This window comes from Vicia villosa, linkage group LG5 (genome assembly GCF_029867415.1).
Source record: "Vicia villosa cultivar HV-30 ecotype Madison, WI linkage group LG5, Vvil1.0, whole genome shotgun sequence".
Taxonomy (NCBI): domain Eukaryota; kingdom Viridiplantae; phylum Streptophyta; class Magnoliopsida; order Fabales; family Fabaceae; genus Vicia; species Vicia villosa.
In genome coordinates this window covers 152637117-152664113 of record NC_081184.1, presented here as the reverse complement: position 1 = coordinate 152664113, position 26997 = coordinate 152637117, and the positions used below count along the sequence as shown (strand labels likewise).

The 26997-nt window shown below is 34.5% G+C and overlaps 1 long non-coding RNA gene and 1 pseudogene across 1 annotated transcript; one reads left to right on the top strand and one right to left on the bottom strand.

Annotated features, from left to right (window-relative positions):
• Window positions 1-13462: 13462 nt before the first annotated feature.
• LOC131607817 (uncharacterized) lies at window positions 13463-13955 on the bottom strand. The gene is made up of 3 exons (XR_009285419.1): window positions 13828-13955; window positions 13675-13747; window positions 13463-13586 (listed from the first exon to the last, which is right to left on the bottom strand). It is a non-coding gene; the product is annotated as an uncharacterized LOC131607817 (long non-coding RNA).
• A 10032-nt stretch (window positions 13956-23987) lies between these two features.
• Window positions 23988-24677, top strand: LOC131607816 (protein MIZU-KUSSEI 1-like; annotated as a pseudogene).
• Window positions 24678-26997: the final 2320 nt, after the last annotated feature.

Here is a 26997-nt window from a genome sequence, read left to right as displayed (position 1 = left end):
GCATGAGAGGAATCTGTTGAAAAAGCAATTACTGAAAATATCATTGCCAAAATTATGTTAATTGAGAAGTGAATAATTAACTTAAAATGCAAGACATTACTGTAAATAACATTGACAAAATTATGGTTTAATGAAAAAATACTGTGCAAATCAAAACGATTCTGATATACAATTTATTATTCAAAAATTAATTTTCACTTGCAGGTAAGAAGAAATATCATGTAGGATGGTTTACCACTAATTTTTTTTTTCCAATTCATATGGATCGTATAATCGGACAACATATCACGCAATATTAAACACAAACAACAGTTAATATATTTAGCATTGTATAATCGGGCAATATATCATGCAATATTAAACACAAACAACATACCATACACCATTGCTACAGAGAAATTATAAGAAAACCAACATGATAATTGATATTTGATATCATATGACAAAATGATAATTGATATTTAATCCATGGATCGTAACTCGTGTATCTTGTACCAAAACATTAAAACAACTGTCAAGAAAATATCACAAAATAACAATAATGATGGAAATTAAAATGGTTCTGGTGGAGTCTTCATGCATCAGATTCAATCTTAACTTTCTTTGCAGGCTTGGTTCCTGAGAGCTGGGTAGTACCATACGCTTGTAATTCAGAATCTACAGCATCAAGATAAACAGGACTTCCTTTGGATGGAGTATTGGTCACTTGTTTATCAGGATCATTTTCTCCATATGCTGACAACGACTCCTGGAAGAAAACAAATTAACAGTAAGTATAAAGAAAATACTGTAATTAACAGGCTAAAGTTTAGTCAACATTAACATACAATGGATTCATCAACACGATCAACAACTGGGTTTTGGTTTAAAGATTTGCTATCTCCCTGCAGATCAGATATTGAGATGAAGATTAAGATACAAATATTGATAAATAGACATATGTAGATGTTCAAAGAAAAATTTCCATACTTCATCAGTAATATAATCTTTCTCAATTTCCTTTACAAACTCTTCATCATAGGAAAGTTTCCAAACAGATGCTTGGCCAAATGTTGGCTGAACTTTAGCCCTAAACGCCATCTTTTTACCAAGTAGCATGTCAAGATCATCTGGATATATCATTGGGTCGTCGTCACCTTCCTGCACATTAAATTTAATGTAAGTACTTCATTCATATACAAATAAACATTAAAATAGGTAATGAATTAAAATGAACCTCAAGCATTGCTTTATAAATACTATCAGCAGACTTTCCAATAATGTCGGCACAGTCAGAGTCCCAAAACACAAAGCGAAATTTGGAATCACCATCAACTACATATATGTCAACTCGATACCTTTTTACATAAATGCATAGGAAAATACAATTAGAACACTACAAATATTGAAACATGGCAAATGAATTAATCTGATTAATAATTGAAAAATACAACCTTGGTATGGTGTTAGTTACCAATTTGTGTAAATATCTTAGGTAATTTTTGGTAACTCTCAAGTCTTTTTGTGGTTAATAAGTAGTATTTTATTGTCATTTGGTATATATTTATTCTTATATTTATATTATTGTTGAATAGTTCTTATCTTTGCAATCTATGTTGGATTTTGTAGTTTTTATAGATAATTGGAAGCTTGGACCATGGAAAAAGCACTTTGAAGATGTTCCAAGACCAAAGCCAAGGATTGCTGAAAAGAGGTAGCGCGCTAAGCGAGGTTGAGCCCGCTAAGCGCGCTTTTGAAGAAAAGAAGGAAGTTCTGGCAGAGAGTTCCGCGCTAAGCGAGGTCTGGAGCCCGCTTAGCGCGGTTGGGCGGTTTGAGCAATTATTGATAGCGCGCTTAGCGGGCTGCACCGCGCTAAGCGCGGTCTGCGAAACTTTGTTTATTTGTTTATGGGCCAGATCACTTTTGAAAGGAGTTGGAGATATTTTAGAGAGAAACAAGAGCAATATACACTGTAGCAAATATAGAGTTGAAGATTGGAAGCCTTGATCGTCGATTAATCGCCATTTGATGCTTGTTGATCTTCATCCTTACCTTCTTGTGCAAGCTACCATTCTCATGGATAGCTAAATCCCTTTTGTATCAAGATAAGATGTAATCTTCCTAGCTTTTTGTATGTTTTTCTTGTGAATATATGTGTATGAACAAGTGATGATCAATATAGATGGTTTAGTTTGTTTATTAAAGCTTTTCCTTTGGTATAAATGTTTGAGACATCAATGTTTGTATCTAGACCTAACTAATCATCTTTCAAACTATAAGTTGCAGACATGGATTTAGAGTTTGATGTTTACTAAGTATCGGTTCTTAAAACGTTATTTGTATTGTTTAAACGGTGGAGAAATCGTCGGTTAAACAATACGGTAAATCTAACTATATCGTTGCGGACACGGACGATATAGGTGTCGATACGTAATTATATTGATCGTTAGCAAGTTCATAAGCATCTATTTATAAGGAAACATACAAATTTAGGTCGATGAAATCGAATCTTGATACATTTTCTTTAACTTAGAACTTTCATTAATTTACTCTTTGCTACTAAAAGAATTGAATGATCTTTTGCAAACCTAAAACTAAAGTAACATTAACTCAAGACAAAATAGGCTATAGAACGGCGGTGATATCGCAATAATCCCTGTGGATACGATATAAACGAAAAGTACACCACAATACTCTTTCAACAAAATGGCGCCGTTGCCGGGGATTGTTGTTTAGATATTGCAAGCATTGCAATAGTTTGTTTTGTATTGAGTCTTATAATTAATATCTTGTTTCTAAATTTATTTTCCTTGTGTTTGTTAATTTGCTTGGTTAGTTTTTCAGATTACAGTTTATGCGAGGACGTGTACCTGCAGATCAACTCCTTTTTGATCCTGAGATTGAGAGGACTGCTCGTAGAGAGAATAGCAAAACTCGTAGGAGGAGACAACTAGCTAGGGAAAGAAGACAACAACAAGAGGCATCTTCTTCTTCAACTCCGGTTGAAAACTTAGTTGAGGGAGAAATGGCAGGAGAGATTCCTAATGTTCCAGTTCGAGGGCCTTGTGTTAATAGCCCTCGACTCAATGCACAATTTGCTCGTGATCAGGCCAATGGAAGAAACTCCGAGATGAAGACGGGGTTACTTCAATTATTATACCAAAATCCTTTCACAGGGGCAGATCACGAGGATCCATTTACGCATCTAACAAAGTTCTACGAGATCGCCGGAACAATTGGTGCTCCGGAAGACCAAGAAGAACAGGTGTTCAGGAGACTTTTTCCTCATTCCTTAATTGGAAAAGCTAAGGAATGGTACCTTGATCAACCTAATAATGTCATGACAAATTGGAACGAGTTAGAAGAGAAGTTCTTGGATCGGTTCTTTCCTCACAATAGGTTCATGGAAGCGAAAACTTCTATTGCGGTGTTCTCTCAAGGGTCGAATGAATCTCTCAATGAAGCATGGGAGAGGTTCAAGTCCATGGTTAGAAAGTGCAAAGGTCATGGGTTTGATGAGTTGTCTCAAATCCATATCTTTAGAAATGGACTCCAACCTCAACCAAAAACTCTTTTAGATGCTACCGCGGGTGGTTCGTTGATGTCAAAAACTGCTGCAGAAGCGATTGCTATCATTGATAGAATGGCTTTGAATGATCATCAAGGGCAACACAACCGTAGTGCATTGCAAAGAAAACCGGGAGTTCTTGAATTGAATACTAGTGATGCAATACTTGCTCAAAACAAGTTATTGACACAACAAGTAGAATTGCCCACTCAACAAATGTCAAAACTCCCTCAACAAATCAAAGAGATAAATGGGAGCCCTTCTAAAAATCAACATGTGATGTGTTGTGAATTGTGTAGGGGTGACCATCAAACAGGTTTTTGTCCTCCACCGGGTGAAGAGGTGAATTATGTGTCTAATCCTAATCAAGGATATGGTGGAAGACAACAACAACAACCTTACAACAATAACCAAGGTTACCAACAAAGAGGTAATCAAGGTTATCAACAAGGATGGAGGCCGGAAGCGGGCCCATCGAATCGTCAAAATCCTTATCAAGGCGGTTACAATCAACAACCTCAACAAACAAAGCTTTCAATCGAGGACACTCTTAGCCAATTCATGCAATTGCAAATTGCAAGCCAAAAGAGTACGGATGCCGCAATTAAGAACCTTGAAACTCAAGTCGGGCAATTGTCAAAGCAACTTGCCGATCAAAACAAAGGTCCTTTTCCGGCTACTACACAAGAAAATCCTCGTGAGCATTGTAAGTCAATTCTAACTCGTAGCGGTAGAAATATTGATATGGGTGTAGGAGAAATAGTTGAGGAGGAAATTGTTGAGAGTGAAAAAGATAGGGTGATTGAAGTAGAAAAAAATGTTGAGGGTGATTTAGTTGAAAATGAGAAAGAGAAAGAATTAGTGGAAAAAGAAACTCTTGAGAAGGTTGTAGAAAAAGAGAGAAAAAAATTGAGTGTGAGTGAGAAGGGAAAGAAGAAGGTGGATGATTCTATACAAGTGAAGAAATTACCTTACCCTCCCGGTCCGTCAAAGAAAGAAGATGCAAAGCACTATGCTCGGTTCTTGGATATTTTTAGCAAGTTGCAAATTAATGTTCCTTTCTCCGAGGCATTAGAGCAAATGCCGATGTATGCAAAATTCATCAAAGACATCATCACTAAGAAGAGAAGATTCTTGGATCCGGAGGTAGTAACGGTGAGCTCTTGTTGTAATGCGTTAATTCAACGCACTACTCCGATAAAATCGAATGATCCTGGGCGGGTAACCTTACCGGTGTCTATTGGAAATGTTCACATAGGCAAAGGTTTGGTAGATACCGGTTCTAGCATTAATTTGATCCCATTGTCTATGGTGAGAAGATTAGGAATCAATGATTTGAAGCCGACAAGAATGACGTTATCATTAGCAGATAAATCCACAGCTCATCCTCATGGAGTTGCGGAAGACTTGCTTGTCAAGGTTGACAAATTTTGGTATCCTGTTGATTTTATTGTCATAGACATGGAAGAAGATCCTGAGATTCCATTGATCTTAGGAAGGCCTTTTATGAAGACGGCCCGAATGATGATCGATATTGATGATGGCTTAATGAAATTAAGGTACCAAGATGAAGAATTATGTCTTGATCTCTTTGAAGCCATCAAGCATCCTAATGATGAGGATGATTGTTTTAGAATCGATGCTACCGAAAGGGCTATTATGAAAGTGGAGAATCAAATGCACTTGTCGAATCCTCTTGAGAAGACTTTAATGGAAGCTCTCGAAGTTCTCACCAAAGATCAAGAGAAGGAAATTGAAGATTGCTTGAGAAATTTAGAGGCTTGTGAGGAGATGAATCCATTTGAAACTCAAATTGAAGAGTTGAAGGATGAACCTAAAGTTGAAGAGCAAAAGGTGGAGTTGAATGTGTTACCATCTCACTTGAAATACGTGTTTCTCGGTGACAATTCTACTAAGCCGGTTATCATTAATAGTGGTTTGTCTAACAAGGAAGAGCATCGATTGAAGGAAGTGTTGACGAAGAATCAAGAAGCAATAGGATGGGTTTTATCCGACTTGAAGGGTATTAGTCCGGCCTATTGTATGCATAAGATTATGTTAGAAGATGATTTTCGGCCCGTGGCACAACCTCAAAGGCGATTGAATCCAACCATGAAAGAAGTTGTTAGAAAAGAGGTTGTGAAGTTATTAGAGGCGGGGATGATTTATCCCATCTCCGATAGCGAATGGGTGAGCCCGGTGCATGTGGTTCTTAAGAAGGGTGGATTGACAGTTGTGAGAAATGAGAAAAACGAGTTGATTCCTTCGAGAGCGGTGACCGGGTGGCGAATGTGTATTGATTATAGGAGGTTGAACCAAGCAACTAGAAAAGATCACTTTCCATTACCTTTTATGGATCAAATGTTAGAGAGGTTAGCCGGAAGAAATTTCTATTGTTTCTTGGATGGTTATTCGGGATACAATCAAATATCAGTGAATCCGGAGGACCACGAGAAAACTGCTTTTACATGTCCTTTTGGCGTTTTTGCATACCGAAGAATGCCATTTGGACTATGTAATGCTCCTGCAACATTTCAAAGGTGCATGCAAGCTATCTTCTCAGATTTGATCGAAAAAAGCATTGAGGTGTTCATGGATGATTTTTCTGTGTACGGGTCATCATTTGACTTGTGCTTGAAGAACCTTGATGTGGTGATGGAGAGATGCATTGAAACAAATTTGGTTCTCAACTGGGAGAAATGCACTTTCATGGTGACGGATGGGATTGTTCTTGGCCACAAGGTTTCTTCAAAGGGGCTTGAGGTTGATCCGGCAAAAATCGAGGTTATTGAAAAGCTTCCCCCTCCGGTGAATGTTAAAGGCATAAGGAGCTTCTTGGGACATGCTGGGTTCTATAGAAGATTCATCAAGGATTTCTCCAAGGTCGCAAAGCCTTTGAGTAATTTGCTCAACAAAGGTATGGAATTTAATTTTGATGAATCATGTCTAAAAGCTTTCCTAGAACTTAAAGCAAATTTGACCACCACACCCATAATTGTCGCTCCTAATTGGTCGCTTGAGTTTGAACTCATGTGCGATGCGAGTGACTATGCGGTTGGTGCGGTCTTAGGCCAAAGGAAGAACAAACAATTCCATGCTATACATTATGCGAGCAAAGTTTTAAATGAGGCACAGGTTAACTATGCCACCACAGAAAAAGAATTGCTCGCAATTGTATTTGCATTGGAAAAGTTTCGTCCTTACCTCATTGGTTCTAAAGTTGTGTGTTATACTGATCATGCCGCAATCAAATATCTTCTCACCAAGCCTGATTCAAAACAGAGGCTTATTCGGTGGATTCTTTTGCTTCAAGAATTCGATCTTGAAGTGAAAGATAAGAAAGGTACAGAAAATTTGATTGCGGATCATTTGTCTCGGTTAGTGAATACCGAGGTGACAAACAATGAAAAAGAGGTGAGGGAAGAATTCCCCGATGAAAAACTGTACATGGTACAAGAAGTTAGACCCTGGTTCGCAGATATGGCTAATCACAAAGCATCTGGCTGGATACCGGAGGATCTAACTTGGAATCAAAGAAAAAAGTTTTTAAACGATGCTAATTTTTATGTTTGGGACGATCCTCACTTGTTTAAGTTGAGTAGTGACAATCTTTTGAGAAGATGTGTCGCAGATGAGGAGACAAAAAGCATTTTGTGGCATTGCCACAATTCGCCTTATGGTGGTCATTTTAATGGTTTGCGTACGGCCACAAAAGTCCTTCAATCGGGATTTTGGTGGCCTACTTTGTTCAAAGATGCTTACCACCATGTTGCCTCATGCGACAGTTGTCAAAGAACTGGTGGAATAGGGAAAAGAGAGGAAATGCCCCTCCAAAGTATTGTAGAAGTTGAGGTATTTGATTGTTGGGGTATTGACTTTGTTGGACCATTCCCTTCCTCAATGTCAAATGAATACATCTTGGTAGCTGTGGATTACGTGTCTAAGTGGGTGGAAGCGATTGCTTCACCCAAAGCGGATGGTAAGACCGTGATAAAGTTTTTGAAGAAAAATATATTTTCGCGGTTTGGCTCGCCAAGAGTATTAATTAGTGATGGTGGATCTCATTTCTGTAATGCTCCGCTTGAAAAAGTGTTGGAGCAATATGGAGTAAAGCACAAGGTAGCTACTCCATATCATCCACAAACTAATGGGCAAGTTGAGAGGACCAATCGAGAGATTAAGAGAATTCTTGAGAAAACTGTGTCTAGTTCTAGGAAGGATTGGTCAATGAAGCTTGATGAAACCTTGTGGGCGTATCGGACCGCTTTCAAAGCACCGATCGGTCTTACACCATTCCAAATGGTGTATGGTAAAAGCTGTCACCTTCCCGTAGAACTAGAACATAAGGCATATTGGGCCTTGAAGCTTTTGAATTTTGACCACAAGTTGTGTGGAGAGAGAAGAAAAATCCAACTTAATGAGTTGGAAGAGATGAGATTGCATGCCTATAAGTCTAATTCGATTTACAAGGAAAAGACCAAATTCTATCATGATAGTAAGGTTAGAATGAAGGACTTTAAGGTAGGGCAATTAGTTTTACTTTTCAATTCCCGGTTAAGACTTTTTCCGGGAAAGTTGAAGTCTAAATGGTCCGGACCGTTTTTGGTCAAAGAGGTTAGAAGCCATGGGGCTATTGTGATAGAGGACCAAAAATCAAAGCAAGAATGGGTAGTTAATGGTCAGAGGTTGAAGGTTTATCGAGGATGCGATTTTAATCGTGAAACTTGTGTTTTATCGTTTGGTGATCCTTGATTGCCTTTGACCGTCGAGCTGACCGACGTTAAACAAAGCGCTTATTGGGAGGCACCCCAATTTGTAAATATTCAGCTTGTTTTATGTGTTTTTTACCGTTTTTGTTTTTTGCGTTCTGGTCGAGCCAAAATCAGTCTACCGGTAAAGTTACACTTGCTGGTAGAAGAAATTTTTTTCTGTGTTCTGTCAATCCCGCTTAGCGCGCTCTAGCCCGCTTAGCGCGCTTTGAAGATTTTTGAACCCTTAGTTCCAGAGAGGAGCCCGCTTAGCGCGCTCCTAAGCCCGCTTAGCGCGGGTCAGTTTTCAAAAAAAAAAAAAATAATATAATAATTTTTCGTGGGCCTCTTTTGTGTTAGACCCGGCCCAGAACGAGAGTGAGGAGATTTAGTTAGGGTTATGAGTGCCTTTGCCTCATTTTGACCACTTTCTTCTCAAATCATTCTCCTCTTTTCCTTTGCTTGTTGTTTGCTATTGTTTTTGGTTTCACTCAAGGTTATCTCCTTCTATTGTTCAAGGTAAGCATCTTCATCTTCTCCATTCTTACTTTATCTTCCTATTATATAGTTTTCAAATTTAATTTAGGAATAAATCCATGTGGTTAGGGTTTTATGTATTGAAAACATAGGATAGAACATGTTTCCTGTGCATTTTATTGTGTTTAATTGAATTTGGGTGCTGGAAATTTGTGGATGAAACCCTGGTTCGCAGGGGATTTTTTCTGCAAATCGCAGAGCCCGCTTAGCGCGGTAGGCGCGCTTAGCGCGGTCTGGGGATTTCAGAAAAATCCCCTCTTCTCCCTGTTTTTGTTTGATGCAGGAGGAGTGATCTTTTGTTTTAATTCTTGCTGTGGCTGTTTAATTTTTGTTATGTATTGTGTTAACATGTTGGTTTTGTGGTGCCGTGTTCCTAATTATTTCAGATGGGACCGAAATTCCTGGGCTCTAAGAAAAGAAAGACCGGAACCGAAGGTGGCAGTTCTTCTCAAGCACCTAGGGCTATTCCGTTTAATCAAAACCGTTTTAAGAGTCATGTTCAGGAGGCGAGGTATAAGAAGTTAGAGGTTAGGACATGGTGGCCAGAGCGAATTGTGAGGATCAATCCTGAGGGAACCTATGGGTGGTGTCATCGCACCATTGAGGAGTATGGTTGGCTTAGACTTTGTGAGCCTGCACCTAAGTTTCATTTGGAGATTGTAAGAGAGTTCTATGCTAATGCCGTTCCAAATGAAGAATTTCCGGTTGAAGGTGTTCCCTTTGAGTTCAAAACTTGGGTGCGTGGTAAGGAAATTGATTTTTCTCGTCAGGCTATCCGTGAGTTTCTTGGAACTCAATTACCCTTTGAGGATGGTGAGCTGTGTGGGTATCATGTGCAATTAGCAAGGGGTAATTTCGATTGGGAGCATCTGAGGGAGGTCTTGTGTTCGGTTGGGCAATCTTATGATCTTAATCCTTCACAGCAGCCCCAGAAATTCTCTAGGAAGTCGTTGTCTACTAATGCTCAGATTCTCATGTCTGTGGTCCTTCATAATTTGAGGCCTAGGAGTCACACTTCTTCTTTACCTGCTGAGTCTGCTGCCTTGGTTGCTCGTATGATTGAGCATGAGCCGATTGATATTACTCGCATTATTGCGAATGAGCTGAAGAGGGTTGCTTTGAGTGGAACTCGCCATGGTGATCGTGCTCCCTGCAAGTTGATATTCCCGGGTTTGATCATGAATCTGTGCAGGAAAGCTAGAGTGCAGATTCCTTCTGAGGGGCTTATGTCCATTGACACTTTTATTGATGATACTTTTATTGAGCGTTATTGTTTATCCAGGTTAACTGCTGTTCCTGTTGCTGCTGCTCGCCCTGCTCGCCGCCGTAGTGATCCTGATAGAGAGGAGAACTTGGCATTTCATATGGCACATCAGAGAGCATTCATGTTTATGCATGACGCTATGTCTCAGCTGAGGTTGCAGATGATGGAGCCCCATGTGGCTCATCCGTGGAGTTCTCGCCAAGATTTGGTGGATTATGCTAATTGGCCTGAGGTCAGTCCATTTCCTGAGGAGGAGGGAGATGGTGGCGAGAATGAGAATGTGGAAGATGATGATGAGGATGAGTAGTTCTTTTTAGTTGATACTTAGTATGTTTAGTTAGTATGTTTAGTGCTAGTTTTTTTTTATTTTTGACTTAAGCTTTGTAGTTTTTGTTCCGTCCTTTTATAGGATGAGGTATTTTGAACCTTAGGCATTGCTATGCCTTTTTGGATATTTTGACACCTGTTGGTGTTTGTTTTTAATTTATTAAGTTTTTAGTTTAATTGCTTTTATTTCTATATACATATGCAATTGTGTTTTTAAATTTTTGTTGTTGTTCTTGTGAAAGTGCTTCCTTTGATGAAGCAAGCTTTTACAACCAATTGGGGCGGTGATGATATAGTGTGAAATTAGTACGTGCAAGGTACATTTCTACCGTTCCTTTAAATATACCATGAATGAGATGCTTGTAACTGTACAATTGAGATGTCATATTTTCTTTAACAAATATAGTTCAATAATGAATCATTTTAGTTCTAAAACTAGTGTGAGGAGCCTTTCCATTGTACATATATATATTATTTTGTGGTTACCAACAATGTGCGTTTAACTCGTGTTTATTATGTTTAATCTTGCGTTTTTTATTTTAATTGTGTAAAGCATGAAAGTGATCAAAGCATTTTGTTTCGCATTACGAGTATAACTTCTCTTCCAAATATAACCTACCCGGTGAGTGTGTGAGTATTTGCTAACCACTTTGAGCCATTTTGCCAAGATTCAATCGGTATCATGTCATGCCTTATAATTGCCGATTTTTGATTTGAATCTTGATGACTTTCTTTGAACCTTGAAAAGTACCATGAAATGTGGTTAGGATTGATTCCTTTTCGCCTTAGAATAGGGAGCATTCGTGATTATGTGGTGGTAATATTCAAGTTGGGGAGAATAAAATTTTGATCTTGGTTGTATTGGTGTGTAGAAGAAAATAAATAATTGCTCAAGAGAGAAAAAGAAAAAGAGAAAAGAAAAAGAAAAAAGAAAAAGAAAAAGGAAAAGAGAAGAGCTTTGTATATAGCTAGTTCTTTTAAAATAAAAAGATGAACTCTTGAGCAATAAAATTGTGTGATCGGTTGATAAGGATGTGTGGATATAATCATGATTTGAATGCTCTCTTAGGAATTGACCCCTTTTGTTTCAATGGCCTTGAGAAATGACACTTCCTTGTTAACCAACCCAAGTTTCAACCCTTAAGTCTTTGTGATTCTTGCTTTTACGCTTTTTATATAAATGTTGTGTAGATGATTGCATAATTAATTCTGGATGTTGGCGACATTGTTGTGTGAGTGTTAGGTCCTCAATTTTGTCTCTTACTAGAGAAGTGTGTAGGTTGTGATTCAATTTTGAACTTATTTTGTTTTAGGAGCTGTTTACATCAATTGTGTATTTAGTATTAGTATCTCAAGCATGGTATTATTTGAGCAAGGGTGAGATGTTGCTTGTGTGCTTATGGAATTTGAACCACCCATTTGTTCTTGTCTTAGCTTGTGCTCTCTTGGTTTTGCTTGTTGATTGTTTTTGTGTTTGTTTTCGTTTGAGGACAAACAAAGGTTTAGTTGGGGAGAGTTGTTAGTTACCAATTTGTGTAAATATCTTAGGTAATTTTTGGTAACTCTCAAGTCTTTTTGTGGTTAATAAGTAGTATTTTATTGTCATTTGGTATATATTTATTCTTATATTTATATTATTGTTGAATAGTTCTTATCTTTGCAATCTATGTTGGATTTTGTAGTTTTTATAGATAATTGGAAGCTTGGACCATGGAAAAAGCACTTTGAAGATGTTCCAAGACCAAAGCCAAGGATTGCTGAAAAGAGGTAGCGCGCTAAGCGAGGTTGAGCCCGCTAAGCGCGCTTTTGAAGAAAAGAAGGAAGTTCTGGCAGAGAGTTCCGCGCTAAGCGAGGTCTGGAGCCCGCTTAGCGCGGTTGGGCGGTTTGAGCAATTATTGATAGCGCGCTTAGCGGGCTGCACCGCGCTAAGCGCGGTCTGCGAAACTTTGTTTATTTGTTTATGGGCCAGATCACTTTTGAAAGGAGTTGGAGATATTTTAGAGAGAAACAAGAGCAATATACACTGTAGCAAATATAGAGTTGAAGATTGGAAGCCTTGATCGTCGATTAATCGCCATTTGATGCTTGTTGATCTTCATCCTTACCTTCTTGTGCAAGCTACCATTCTCATGGATAGCTAAATCCCTTTTGTATCAAGATAAGATGTAATCTTCCTAGCTTTTTGTATGTTTTTCTTGTGAATATATGTGTATGAACAAGTGATGATCAATATAGATGGTTTAGTTTGTTTATTAAAGCTTTTCCTTTGGTATAAATGTTTGAGACATCAATGTTTGTATCTAGACCTAACTAATCATCTTTCAAACTATAAGTTGCAGACATGGATTTAGAGTTTGATGTTTACTAAGTATCGGTTCTTAAAACGTTATTTGTATTGTTTAAACGGTGGAGAAATCGTCGGTTAAACAATACGGTAAATCTAACTATATCGTTGCGGACACGGACGATATAGGTGTCGACACGTAATTATATTGATCGTTAGCAAGTTCATAAGCATCTATTTATAAGGAAACATACAAATTTAGGTCGATGAAATCGAATCTTGATACATTTTCTTTAACTTAGAACTTTCATTAATTTACTCTTTGCTACTAAAAGAATTGAATGATCTTTTGCAAACCTAAAACTAAAGTAACATTAACTCAAGACAAAATAGGCTATAGAACGGCGGTGATATCGCAATAATCCCTGTGGATACGATATAAACGAAAAGTACACCACAATACTCTTTCAACATATGGCATGTTCTACATTCTGTCCACATGAACATTTGTATGGATTGTTCACATCAGATGCCTTTAAAGAACATTTAGTACACCCATAATAAAACCAACCGTGTTTTGAGACAAAAAATCTTTGAGTTGTTCCAACAGTAACGCATAACATGTCGTAAGATACAATAAGTTGAATATAAAAAAATGCAACACTCTAACAAAAATCATCTGTATAAAATAATATTGATCTTACTATTTGAAATTTGTCATAACCATGTACCTGTTTCACCTTGCAAAGTTCACTGAGAGAAATACACTTGGCCTTATGAACGAAACTTTCGACTGGGGTGAATTGAGAGGCACCAGACCAAAGAGACATTCCCTTCGAAGACTGCGAAGGCTTTTCAGTCTGCTCATTTGACGGTAACCTGAAACATTGAACCAAAAATGAATGTAAATGATGATAAATTTTAAGGGAGCTTATTATACTTTAAGAATATAACAATTTGTGTATACTTTGATAAATACTCAGTTATCTCTGGAATGTCTTCGTTAATAAGCAACTTAGATCCACTCCATCCATTTGAGACTGAAATAGACCAAAATTAGAGTATCAAATTTATTGCTCTGCGGATAGTATTTGAAAAATAGGAGATTATTGATACAAACCTTGTGATTCCTTTATCATTGCATGAGTTAGTATTATTACAATAGCACCACTGTTTTTTTCGTCGTGGTAGAAGTCCAAAAATTTTGTTCCGTAACTCTCCCATAATGTGCAGTTAACAATGACTCCTCTGCAGAAATAAACATAAAAATATCAATAAGATAATAATGATGGAACACAGTTGTAATATTTGAATTGAGATAATTTACTTCAAGTCTTTAAGACTCAATGAAACAAATGATTTTTTTCCAGAATTGTTGTATTGAAAATTGTTGATTTCTTGAACCACACCAATGATATCTACAAAACATAGTGAAAGAGAAAGTTAAAATCAACTTCTGTAATAATAAACAACATTGTAGTATGAAGAAATCAAATGACCTAATATATTTACCTTCAAGTCGGTTCATCTCACAATTTCCTCCAAGAATATCATTAAAGTCTTTGAAAAAAAATCTTTTGGGAGGAAGGTTCTGAATTTCAACTTCCTTAACAGTTGTACCACCAATAAACACAAATTTCTTGTCGTGATCACAAAGCTTCCACTGAAAATCGTTTTCATAAACAGTTCCATTGTTGATTATGCAAGACATGTTTTCGCGTATTCGTGCTTTCCATTTTGGTGTGTGGTCAGAACGAATCAAAACTTGTATCCTATCACCCTGACGATGACAAACAACAACAATATCATAACTGAAAAATATAATAACCTAATAAACTTGTTGAGAGAATACGAAGCATTACCGATACGTCCATTATAACCATCTCCAGATGCTCCTTACCCTTGCTGTTGATAACACTCCAAAAATCAACAACTCGAACGGCCAATCTCCATGTTTCTTTTGAATCGTTGACATCCTTAATCGGGGAAAACTTTCTGCTCATATTCTGTTGAGAAAAGTAGTGGAAGAAACAGAACTCTATCAGTAAGGTTGAATGGAGAAAAAATAATGGAAATGGTGAAGGTGAAGAGAAACCCTACCGCTCCACTGCTGTTTGAAAAATGGGAATAGGGAGATGGAAAAGTTTGCACATGCAGTGGTTAGACTTGATACGAAAATATATAGACATAGGGAGAAATAATGAAAAGGTAGCCTTTCATAAATATGTATGTTCCACATGCAGTAAAATTATAGAATGCAGTGCACGTTTTTACATATTCCAATAATTAACTTTTGCATTAAGTAAAGTGTTGGAATGTAATGATGATTAAATGTAAAATTACGCTCAGGGGTATGCAAAACCATGTTTTATTGTTTGTCATTAGGGTAATTAAGGCAATTTGGTAGTAATTCATTTTTATATATTAAAATAGATATATTGCCCTGTTTATTATTTTCATACTATTAATTAATATAGATACTTAGTAGTATCAACATGAGAGGGAAATGAACAACACCACTTAGGCCATACATTTTTGTCCCCTGCTACTTCATGGTGTGCTAGCATTTGTTTTCATTAATTGCATATAGGTAATGTGTGTCTATATATATATATATATATATATATATATATATATATATATATATATATATATATATATATATATATATATATATATATATAGAAATGGAACCCCATTCAGCTCCATATTTCATTTTCATTTCCATGCTACTGTGAGTTTGTTTTCTTTTCCATTCAATAATTGTGCGCTGAAGGTTGTTCCTCTACTGTTGACATATATGCTCTGTATCATGTTTCATATAATATTTAAAGAAATTATATAATGGCATGTAGAAAATGAAAATGAAACTATAATATATAATAGAACCTTAATTATTGAATGAAAATAAATAGTAAAACAATAGAAATTATAGAACAAATGTAATTCTAAACAGTCCCGTTTGACCGAAATAGCTGAATTAAGCGATATAATTAGTTGTCCGGAATTTGATGATAATTTACGTGGTAGCTAAGTTTAATCGGTACATTAACGTGGTGGCGTTGTTTTGTCGGAATTGTGATATTAATCGGTCGATTAAATTAATAGTTGAATTATTTTTAATAAGTCTATTTAATTGGAATAAACTTGAAATTAGATTAATTATTCGGTTTGTCGGTAAATAGCGATATCTTGAGAATTTAACCGAACGAATCAAATAACCGGTAAAGAATAGAATTGTATCCGAATTAACCGGTTGAGTTGTGTTTTTGGTGACTTGGAAGTGTAACCCGAAGACTCATAAAGTCGTGAATATTAAGGATTTAACTGGAAATTAGATAAACGGTAGTGACGCGTGATGTATCCGATTAATTAGAGAATATTAGGTGAATGATTTTGGTTAGTTGATAGTGGGTTAGTGAGTTAATAAATCGATTAATTTATAGAGAATTATGAGACTATCCTTGAATTGGCTTAATGTGTCGATTTGTTGTGATGACTTTGTTAATTCGTGAAACGGAGTAATTGTGCCGATGTGTCGAAACATGACGATATTTGTGATAAATTGTAATACGTGATGTTATATATATTTGTGATGATAATTTTGTGACTAAATGAAGGTGAAATATTATAGTGACGTGAATTACCTCGAATAAATGGTAATGTGATTGTGATATAGGCTTATGCCTCGTGACGATATGTGATTTTGACGAGTATGCTGTGTTGTCTTGTTTGTCGAGTCACATTGCATATGCATACTCTATGACGGTCTGAAAACTATGGCAAACATGACGGCCTGAAAACTATGGCAAACATGACGGCCTAAATGGAAATTGGTGACGGGGGCTGAAGCTCTGATTGGTACCACATGCATATACATGAGTCATGTCCCATGTGTCATATGTGATTTATAGTTGTGACGTTTCGTGACTATGTCGTGGTTGTATTTCGTGACTTGTTAAATGATGGATGTATGTGAAAATGTGAATTGATGATTTTGTGAATAGTATAAGGATATTAATACTTGGGAATGCGCTTAACTGAACACGTCTTAAGTGATTTATATGTGATATTTTGTGACTAGGTGCGTGACTTATATGTAATGTTTTGTGACTATATGTATGACCTATATGCGGTGATGTTTTAGGACTAGAATTGTGATTCATACATGTGATGTATCGTGAATTGGCTTGCAAAGTAAATGAATGAGATATATTTATAACTGATGTGAATATGACGTGTTGTGACTTGTAGTCAGATGAAAAGTATGTGAGATTTGTGAGTTAGTGAAGGTATGAGGAGTATGGCAATATTAATACTTGCGATGTGATAACTATATATGCCTGAATCCTAATATACAATTTATCATGCGCTCACTTATATGATTTGATATCTCACCCTTTTCTTTTGTTCGCCGTTGCCTTTATATTGGTAACGTGCAGGTGTTCGAGTATGAAGATTTAGTTGCCGTTAATCGAGTCGGTTGTCGCTCTGATACATAGCACTCGGGGGGACGATTTATAATGTTTAGGATGTTGTTGTTTATTGTGACTATCCTGGTTTATTAGGATGATATGTTAAATGAAGTTGCTTTATTAATATGATGTTGTTTATGTGGTTAAGATGTTACTTGATTCGGAAATTGAGAATCATGACTCCGATGTTTTATTAATAAAAGAAGTTATTCTGTTTTAGAAAGTGCTATGTATCCGCTAAATGCGATGAAGTGATTTATTGTTAAATGAATATGTGACGCCTCATTTGTTTGTTGAGAAATTTTGAAACTCTGATTCTTGAATATTTGCCGGGTAGAAATGGGGTGTTACACCGCCTATACATGATCCAACCAATACGACCCAACTACGACAACATGGACATCAAACTCGATTACGGCAACGCCGTTTATTAGAGAGATATGTTCGACAATTTGTTAACTAATATCCCAGGACACTGGCACCAAGCACCTCTACCTCAGGCGAATACTAGGAGATTCCAAACACCCTGAAGAAATCAAATGAGGCATCGGAGGCAAACATGGGGGTCAAACTGTGGAAATGGTAGGCGTTTGGGTCCAAGGGGTTAATATAATTATTTCCAATCGCTGTGTAATTTTTTTTTGTAATAATATTATAATTTAGTATTTTCTATTTAATTTTTTTTATTTTTTTGTTAAAATAACGAAATCACACAGGAACTTGTATGTATGGTGCATGCTCGTAATGCTATAGTACATGTGACATGTTCAATGGCATGACATATTGTTGGATGTAATTTTGACGCTCAAGAAGGTGTGAGATGACCTAGTAAAAACTTAAGGAAATATTTAAGGTAAACAAGCTGATTTCGACGGAAATTAGAGGAGTTCGACTAAGAGTTGTTGAAAAGGTTGCCATACTGGAGAAATGATACTACACTGAAGCTTAGAAGGTTTTTTAAGTGATTCGGACTTGAAGTTTGACAAAAGATAAATTCGAAATTGGCTGATAACCGTATCTTGGCCTTGTCTGTTCTTTTGAAAGACGTGTGGAGTCCTAGAAGAGGCGAAGCGCATGTAGATGAGAACCTGTCATCCTTTGGAGAAGAGACCGTTCGTTACCATTACTATCGAAGTAGTATACATAGGGGTCTTAGCATTAGATTTGTTGGGTGTTCATATAATACGTAACTCATTCACTCAAAGTATCTAAGTGTTATTGAGAAAGAATTTCAGAGAAATATGTACATATGAAAACACCATCTTTTATTTCAACGTTATTCATTTACATTCAAGTCATATTCGTTTCAATTTAAGTTTCAGTCGAAGTTACCCTTTTCTTATAAGTCGAAGTTACCTTTTCTTGTCTGCATTTCGTTTTACAAGTCTTCTTTGCATTACTTTTAAATTAATTTTCAACATTGAAGAACTTACTAATAGAAAAACCTAAAGACAAATAACTATACACATATGTAATAAAATCAATCTAATCTATCATGTAAGTCACCAAAGTATCAATTTTGAAAAGTAATATAAATAGGTGCATGCACCATCTTCTATAGTACTTCAGTGAAAATTAGAGTGCATGCGTTATACATAGTAGTTAGTAGTGCTCCTCTACAAACCTAATTTTTTTATTTAAAAAATAGTTAGTTTGCGAATATATTTAAAAAGACAATTATTTGAGTTTTTTTTTAATTGTTAGTTAGTAAAGATTTACAATTGACACTTAAAATACATTACTCAGCTTAAATTCATAGATATCAAAATAAAATATATTTTCCAGATGTCCTCCTTAGAAAACTGACAATACATTATACATGCAATAGAAAAGGGGTTGACAAAAGTGAAGCAACCAGGCTAGAAAGCAAAAAGATCCAAATTATTTCTAGCATCCCACAAAAAAAGCTTTGTCCCCTAAGTTCGTCCCACATGCTTTTATGCAAAACCATTAAACTATGGCTTAGTGCTGCTATGTGGGTCTCCTATAATTTTAAACCCAACATTCATATATTGTTTTTTCCTCTTTTATTTTAACTAGACATGACTTATCATAAAAAGAAAAAAGGTGCTCGTGTGATTTTATGAGTTAAACAGTTGTATATGAATTCGGAATTTTAGGCTAGTCCAAAATCTAGTGGCCTAATCATTGGATGATGGCAAATACTATATGGGTATAAATTATGAGTTTATGACATATATATGGTGGTACGGAAATCTTTTTTGTATCTTAAATTTCTGCTTAGTTTAGCAGAAATCAAACATATAATAATACTAATTTAAATTATTTGCATGATTAATTATTGTTTCCAGAGTTCCAGAAACTAAAAGAGAATATTTGAATAATTTATATTAGTAATGAAAAAAAGCAAGAGCTAAAAACTATCGATTACTAAAAAATGTGTGTATGAGTTGTTTTAGAATCTGGAATATATTTACATTGCATTATTAAACCTTTTAGTTGGCATCCCAAAAATGTTGAACCTGATTGGCTAAGCTCAAACAAATCGACACTTGGCTTTCTGATCCCTAAATTTGTGGATTTATTTTTGGTGAACACTCCGGTACCCTTGAGTTTAGATGGGTACCGGTACCCTCAACCAATCAAATGCTATAATTTCATGCCATGTCACTTATTTATTTTAATTTATTTTAAAATAAATAATTATTTAATAATAGTTAACACTAAAGGTACCGGTACCCAACTTGAATACATGGGTACCAAAGAATTTACCTTTATTTTTATAAGCTTGTGGATTTCTTTTGAACAAGTGTACGTAAGGTCAATCGTACAATATTAAAAACAAAATAGAAAGAAAGCATAAGAAGGGACAAGAATAGTTTGGAGACTTTACCTTTTTTAGGTGTGACCTCATAATATCACTCAAATTAATTGATATAATATGTTTAACCTTATTTTTAGCCTCTTAGTTATTGAGTAGTTATTGCGGTTAGATTTTATATTGACAATTTTTTTATAGACTCATCTCAAGGTGAAAATTCCTGCTGGAAAATTAAAAATCCTGTTCCGAGACTCCGAAAAAATTAAAATTTCAATTAATTCGGAGATGCATCTTCGAAAACAACAAAAAAATTAGAATTTTAATTAATTCGAATATCATAAAATTGATATAATTTATTAACTATAAATAATAATAATGATAATTATACAATTGATATTTCTATTCTATTTCAGTTATCAATTAAAAAATAAAACTCATAAAAAATTTAATTATTTCTTGATAAATTTCATATTAATAATTACTAAAACTATAACTAATACACAAACAATTATTAATAATTATTCAACAAAAATTTAAAATAAAAGAGATCAAGGATAAAATTATTTACTATTTTATTTATATTTTAATATAAATTTTGAATTGCATAGTATTTCAAAATAATAAATAAAAATCACAAATATAAAAATTATTTTAATAATTAATTATGATAAAAAAATCATTTTTTATTTAGTTTAAAAAAATTATAAGAAGATTTTCTCTTAATTTTATTTAGTGAATAAATTATATATTTAATTTTATATAATTCAAAATTTACTTATGAAATATAATAAGAATATTTTTCATTTATATAAGTTAGTAAAATAATTTTTAATTTTAAAATTGTTTAGGAAATTTTGTTTATAAAATAAATTTTAACAATAAAATTGTTTTTGAAAATTAGTTTATGAAATGATTTTAAATATTATTATTATTATTATTATTAATTTTATATATAAAAATAAGGTGTTAATTTAAATATTTATTATTAATATTATTATTATATTTTGATTATAATGATATATATTTAATAATATGTTTTAATTATTACACTTAATTATACTATTAATCGTATTGATTCACCTTGATTTTAATTTTTTAAGAATTATTGAATTTTTTCGGATATGCATATCCGAAACATTCCAAGACTAAAAATTAGAATATTTCAGATATGCATCTCCAAAGACATCCTCTCTTAAAAAAATGTGATTTCGGAAATGCATCTCCGAAAATATCTTTTATTTTCTAAAAAATAAGGTGTTTTCAGAAATGCACTTTCGAAATCAATTTTTTTTAGAAAAAAAATAATTTCAGAGATGCATCTCCGAAATATAAGAACATTTTAAGAATTTCGCTGCGGATGTCCAAAAAAGTTGGGAGGTTTATAAAGAAATTGTCTTTGTATTTTGAATAGGTAATTTTGACTAAGAGTTGTAAAATGAATTTGAAATGTTGGGTTTGTTTCTTCTACATTTTTTTAGACAGATCAAAATTTTAGTCTTACATCTTCTTAAACATTAAAATAAAATTTTATAATATTTAAACTTTAAAAGTGTAGTGCATGATAAACCACTTTGTCCCACCCTTTTTTAATTATGGAACGGGTCAAACTTTCACGCATGCACCCTTAATTATGGTTGTCTTGTCCCTTTTTTTTTCATTACGGACCTAAATAGGCGTGTATAATAGGCATGCATGTCCGTTTTTCATCCCTAATTTTAATCTAATGTTTGAATGTTCATTTAATTTTGAAGAGGTCAAAACTCATGTGAATGCTTTTAATTCTAAGTGAACGTGATAACAAGGTGTTAGAAAAAACCGATGTAAAAAATTACAATACCAAAATATATCATAGAAACTATAAATATAAAAAAAATTATGATTGTCGTCCAATGATTATTGTGTGAAAATTCTATGAAGGCATAAGAAAAATGAATACATATTCCTTAATTGTTCTCTGCAACTTCATGCTCCATTTTCTTGAATTTTCTTAACAATTTCAATATTTCATTCCTTCCCATGTTTGTTGCCTTCAACCCTTCCCATAATGATAATGACATCCTCTTCTCCCTTTGACACTTTGATCAATGATCATCTTCTCCCCTAATTATGGTTTTGTCTCGATGATTATTATGATATGAGAGTAGGTAACATCTTAGGTTATTAGAATTATTTGCATGGATCATGTATATTGAGCTACTTATTTGAGAATGATGATTTTGTCTTTTGAACTTATTAAGTTATGAAATGATGGTTATGAATTATTAATTAAATTGGTTGAATGCTATTATTTATAAGTTATTTTTTCTGTATACTATAATTTTCATGTGTGCATGTATGTGTGTGTCTGTGCGCGCACATGTGAAATTACTATTTACATTTGAAGTTAAACCATTTCAACAATATCCATATATCAAATCTCAAGCTAAAGACTCATGGTGCAACTTTTATGTTGGCAATAAATTATTCAACCATTGACAAAACTTACAACACATTTTGCATCACATTTTGCATCAGTGTCAATCAATGCTTATCTACTAATCAACACTTTGTGAAAGTCTGGTTTTCGTCAACACATACTTAACTTCAATTTTTTAAAAAGTAAAAATAATTCTTTCATCAATTTTCTATAGCTCTAATTTCAACTCAAAACATGTGAGTGCAACCACATCCATATTGTGAATAATGTATCATATAAGTTCTCAAGAAAGCGCAGTGAAGTCAAATTGAAATCACTTAAGTACAAAATATTTTTGTGTAAGAAACTTTCTTAAACAACATTTTCACAACATCACCCTTCTTTTCTGATGTGGTGATTAGATAATGTCGCAATCAAATAACATACTAAAAACTTTTACTGAAGGATACGGAGTATAACACCTTCAAACTCTCTTGTCCGATGATGCCCCTATATAAGGGGTTCTTGATATGAGGATTTGGATAACCAACCAATTTTGAAGTTTTAGTGTCAAATCATTCTATACATCCTTCATGGAGAACCATCATCACACTTTAGTGGAAACAAGTTCTTTGGAAGCTCTAAATACTATCTTGGAAATGTGAAATCCCATCGAAAATTAATATCTTTAGTTGGAGACTTCTCTAAATCAAAAAACCCACAAAGGAGGTTCTACAAAAGAGAGATATTTTAACTTATATCTTTTCACTTAGTTATGTATTTTGCTTTGAATGTCCGAAATCTTCCGATAATCTCTTCTTCTCTTGCCTTAAAGTTAAACATTTATGAAAATATATTCTTTACTGAGTAGAAAAATATTCTATGATGGAGCACTCTCGGTTCAATCATCTCTACAATTTTAAGAATTTCTTTCATAAAAACAATGCGCTAAATTTAGACTTTATGATATAATTCTCAACTTATTTAGTTGTGTGAAACACTATAAATCTAATTTTGTTTAAAGGAGAAATCATTCATATCAAGGAGCAAAACAAAAAAATAACATTAAGGCTATGTTTGGGAGTTTGGAGGGGAGGGGAGGGGAAGGCTTCCAAAAATAAAATTTTAAAAAAATATAGGAAAATATTTGACATTTTTTGTAAAAATGATTTTGTTTAGAATGATAAAAGAGTCATTATCATTAATAAATTTTTAATTTTCATAATACTATAACAACCTAAAACATATTTGGAAAATTTATATAAGCCCTTCAAAACCCTCCAAAACCCTCCTACAATACAATTTTTGAGTTCCCCCATTTTATGGGGTTTTTGGTGTTATGAATAAACTCAAACCCTCCAAAACCCTCCTACCCAAAATCTTTTTACTCTTTTCACCCAAATCTTCCTATTTTTTAAAGCCCTCCCCTCCCTTCCCCTCCAAACTCCCAAACATAGCCTAAGAGAATAACTTGGATGTGCCTTTAAAAAAAAAACTACTAGTTAATACCATTTTGCTTATAAAAAAGCAAACTCAACATGTTTTTACTATTATAAAATCAAATCCTAAAGCATACACAATACTATAAATAGCTACACACAACTCCAAATTGAAGAACTAGCAACAATATGGCCACTAGCATTACAACAGTGGACTGCCACAAACAAGTTAGATCATGGAGACTATTACGTTCTCTCATGCAACTACTAATCCCAACTTGCAACCGTACCACCATTGATGAAGATTCAAACAAAATTCACCAACACTCCAACTATATTTCATTCACAACATCCACCACAATCACAGGCACAATATTCGGATACCGCAAAGGCAAAATAAGTTTCTGTATCCAATCAAACTCAAACTCCACCACCCCAATTCTCCTCTTAGAACTAGCACTACCAACAAGTACTTTAGCAAGAGAAATGCGAGGCGGAACACTGAGAATCGCGCTAGAGAGTAGCGACAACAATGGAAGTTCTTCAACGCTTTTGTCGACGCCTTTTTGGACTATGTACTGCAATGGAAAAAAAAGTTGGTTATGCTGTTAAAAGAAGGCCTTCAAATACTGATTTTGAAGTTCTTGGTTTGATGAGTTCGGTTGAAGTTGGAACTGGAGTGATGAAGTGTAGGAAAAGAGTGAATGGAGAAGAAGATGATGAAGTTATGTATCTGAGAGGTAGTTTTAAGAGGGTTGGTGGTGGTTCTTCTGAATGTGAATCTTTTCATTTGATTGATCATGAGAAAGATCATAATATTCATCAAGAGCTTAGTATTTTCTTTTTCAGGTCAAGGTGACAATTAATTAATTAATTACCTTGACTTTTCATTTTTTACTTTTTTTTCTTTTCTTTTTAAAGGTGAATATGGGACATTATTATTAATGTACAATAAATAAATATGGGGCATTATTATTTATAGCATATAGTATATGCTCCATAAATGGGGGATCCAAGCATTATTTATACGCGTAAAATGACAACTCATAATGTTCTTCTTGTTAGTACTATTATTGGCAATAAAAGCTATTTGAGAGAATTGTATCCATGTTTAATAACTTTAGTTAGCACTTTAAAATAAAGTGTGTGTTTAATTAAGCGAAAATTGATGTTAATGAAATGTATTTTGTAAAATAAAGTTTAATTATGAGAAAAAACATTTTTAGTCAATTTATTTGATTAGATAACTTGATTTAAAATCCTTTTTGGGTATGGTTATACCAAATATATACTTGAAAAGATAATAAGATATACCTATCACTATCATATTCCAAGGTATAATGGAAGCTACAAATAATAGCTTTAGCTCATAACCGGTTTCGATGCTAGAATCATTTTCTTAGGTAGATACCAACTAAACATCTTAACATCCGGTCAAAGCATGTTAGGCCAATATTATAAAATAACTCAAAACATCAATCTCTACATACCAATAAATACGTGAAACCTTACCAAAAGGATTTCCAATATTACAAAATAATCCAAAACATCAATCTCTAAAGACTAATAAATACATGAAACCTTACCAAAAGGATTTCACCTTTATTTGAACAAAATATCCATTATCAATCGTGACATCTTATCAGACAGCTCTACGTTAAATCAAACATAAATAATTTTAATTTTTTATCACATATAAGTCCTACCATGCGCTATAACATATATGATCTAATTTTCACTCTTACAAGATACACCTTTGTACTTGCTATGTACAAAATGCTTGACAACCTTTAGTGGACAAGGGTTGTTAGAGACTTTACGGTTGTTATCAGATTGAGAGTTAGCTCATGTGAGGTGAGAAACTATTGTATCTATGTTTTTTTTTTCTTAATTGTTAGTCCTTCTCAAATATCACAATTTTGATGTATTTATAGTAGTTTGGAACCGAATATTCCTAGGATGTAGCTACCACTCCTAGAATGGGTGGTTGATTCCTTGAAATCCAGGAGGTGTAGTTAAGTTCCACGACTTCCTATGTAACGTATGTTGATCCGATATACGCTTATGCACGATCGTGCATTATGGATGGAGAGACTATAGATTCAGGCCACACATCTGGAAAAGGGACGCTCAATCCTAAATGGGGGATCTCAAACCCATGAAATGACAACTTTGGAAGGACGAATAACTAAGAGTATTTAGTTCGTCGCGCTTCAAGATCTCTTCCTATTATACCACTACAACATTTATGACCTCACTCACTTGTGAAATCGAGTGTTAATCTTGCAGCTCCACTTTATTGTGCCGCATTAGAGACTCGTACCACCATGTCGTAATAACTCACTTCATCCTAATCACTAATCTTTCGTTCTGTGACTAGAACAATGACATAGTTTGTGGGAATCAAGTTCTGATTACCAAAAATTTCCATGGAAATCCACTATCTCTTAATCATTGCGTCATACTGACCTATCTTTTTTAGTTCAAATCTTTGACCGTCTTTATACCAATTATGGTGGTGTCTAAGTATGCTCGGATAACTGCTCAATGTAATGCTAAGAGCATCTCCAATGGTGCAATCTATTATTTGGTTCTTTGTGGGACCCATTAGTCCACATCATCTTGAAGCAACTTATTCCATTTTTCACTTCATTGGTATAATTTAAAAGAACTCATATTGGGTCCCACAATTTAAAAGAACATCATCTTGAAGCTATATTTTCATTAATATTTTAATGCAAAGGACCGTTGCATTGCACTTCACCTGCTGCATATGTGGCGGACTGCATGTTTGGAAAAAAATGGACAGCTGGCGGACGGAATGGTACATTACATGTGTTGGAGATGGCCTAACGTCACCACAAAAGTGATGATTAGGCTTCTCAATCTCGCAAGAGAAACCTCTTTTTCTACCGTAGGAGAAACCAATTTGGTCATCACAACTTCTCCTATTGTTTTTACTCCCGAGGCCTCGGTTCCTTCGTTTATCGACTATATCACATTCCAAATAGAAAGTGACTTTAATCGTCGTTAGGACACGGTGACCCCGGGACTAATTTTTTTTTATCCTACACACCCCTAATATATCAAGAGAAATGATCTTACAACTTCAAAGAAGTGGAATAAGAAACCTTTAATATGCGAAAGAAATAGCAAGAACTTAACACTATTATTTATGTATCTATTTATTATTCAATTT